The sequence below is a fragment of the Quercus suber genome, unplaced genomic scaffold, assembly GCF_002906115.3.
Source record: "Quercus suber isolate HL8 unplaced genomic scaffold, Cork oak 2.0 scaffold_450, whole genome shotgun sequence".
Lineage (NCBI taxonomy): Eukaryota > Viridiplantae > Streptophyta > Magnoliopsida > Fagales > Fagaceae > Quercus > Quercus suber.
This window is the reverse complement of record NW_027069901.1, coordinates 246,688-249,127: the sequence shown is the minus strand read 5'-3', so window position 1 is coordinate 249,127 and position 2,440 is coordinate 246,688.

Sequence of the window (2,440 nt, the reverse complement as noted above, 5' to 3'; positions counted from 1 at the left end):
ATATATATATATATATATATATAAAAGATTAGGTTGTGTAAATTTAAGAATTTTTTTTTTTTTTTTGGTCGATAATTTGATAGTTACAATGGGGGTCACTTGCTAAGTATGAAATTGAGCAAGTTCCATTTAGTTTGCCTTTATCATTTCCCTCTACATCAATGAATATGATTGATGGACTTAAACCACCTTGTAAATAAATATTTGAATTGTTTTATGTGATTGGTGACACATCAATATATAAGTTCAATGTAGTAAAACTTGTAATACTCATAGCATTACTCCTAAGTTATATTGGAAAGCTCTAAGGAAGTCCTAGTGCGACTAGGAAACTTCATTCGTGTTAAGCACGCAATTAGGCTAAAAAATAGGAAATTTCACCCAAAAAAAATTCTTAAACAAATCTTAATTTATACTTTTCCATATAAGGGCTCAATTTTGACTACTTTTAAAAACTTTCCAAAATAAGGAATGAAGCTTTATTTAAAAAAAAAAAAAAAGTGAAATTCTAAAAATAAAAATAAAAATTTAAACCTTAAATTTTTGCCTACCTCAACAAGAAATTAAAAGATACATTGCCTTGCTCATACTTGATACAAAAAACCTATCCCTACAATAACCACAATATTAATAATTTCAATCTTCAAATACAACATAATTGCAACCTATATTATCATTTAAATATTTAGTTTGATCTTATAAAAAAAAATCTATATATACATATTTAGTCTGATTCTGGGATGACTTCTAACTCTTGAATTAGACGCTTTGTAGGCATATTTTCACTAACTCTTCTTGAGCTTGTAGAGGCAAAGGGATTAGGAGGTATGGTTAATTTATCTCCTTTTCCCTCCAACATTTGAACCACACTTTTCACGGAAGGACGATCTATTGGGTGCCACTGGATGCACCAAAGTCCCACAATTGCTAATTTTTTTGCAAGTTTAGCATCTACACTATCCTCAACATAGACTCGTAGGTCTTCCTTTTGCTCTAATAGATTATAGATTCGATCTGGGAAATATATTTGGCTAGTGGTCACCACATTTACATCAAAATTTTTCCTCCCTCTAACCATTTCAAGCAACACTATTCCAAAACTATAAATATCTGATTTGTAAGACACTTTCCCAAAATTCCTAGAGAAAACTTCGGGTGCAATGTAACCTATGGTCCCCCTAGCTGTGGTCATGGACACTATACTCTGATCCTTTGCACACAACTTGGCTAGACCAAAATCAGAAATTTTTGGATTGAAATTTTGGTCTAGCAAAATATTATGAGGTTTAATATCAAAATGGAGAATTTGCTGATCACATCCTTGGTGAAGATATTCAATTCCTTTTGCTATGCCAAGAGCAATGTCATGTAGTTTTTCCCAACCTAGGAAACTGTTAGAATCTACTGGGGAAATGAATTTATCTAGTGAATCATTTGGTAAGAACTCATAAACTAGAGCTTTTCTAAATCCATCAGCACAAAACCCAACCAAGCGAACCACATTAACATGGTGAATTTTACCCATTGTTCCCACTTCATTTATGAATTCTTCCCCATCTCCCTTGAAAATGTTCAGGATCTTCACAGCAACATGGATTTCGCTAGAAAGCTTTCCTTTGAACACTGTTCCATAGGCTCCTTGACCTAATTTCTCTGATAATTGATTTGTAATCCTTTTAATATCGGCATATGAGTACCTTGTGGGCTTGAGAGCTTTGTAATCCTCCAAAAACTTTTCAATCCTTGCTTGATTTTCCTTTTCTGTTTTGTCATAGCAATAGACATGGTAGAATGCATAGACCGCTAGTGCCAAAAGAAATGGCCCCAAGATGGAAACTACATGTTAAACATTAATTCATGAGCCAAGAAAACTAAAAATATATACAATATATCTTACAAATGGCCGATAGACAACTCACCGGTAGCCACTATTTTTGTTAATCTACCTGTAAAAGATTTTAACATAATCAGCTTCTAATTATACTTATTAGAAAACAAAAGATAATTGCGTAAAATTGTATTACTATTAGCAAGGTTATTTTGCATTCAGAGCTTGTGTCCATGCTTAACCTTCTAACAGATCTAATGTGCATAGCTTCGGTTTTCCCTCAATTAGTCAATTACCACACTTAAGCTAATCCTTTTAGTCTTCTAAAAATAAAAGCTAATCCTTTTAGGTAAATTTATGTTGATACCCCTAGGTTTGGTTCCAACAAATGGCCAGCTATCAGCCAATTACAGTTATTTTGAGACACAAGTAATCATTTAGTAGTTAGTACTACTTTGGGAGTATGACTGGTACTTCATCTTCTAACATAGTAGCATGCTTTATTAATTCAATTCATGGTAAATCTTAAATTCAGGGTAAATCTTACATTAATGTGAAGGAGGGAATATCACGTCATTATAATCCTTGAGTGCATCATAATTTTCTTCGAGA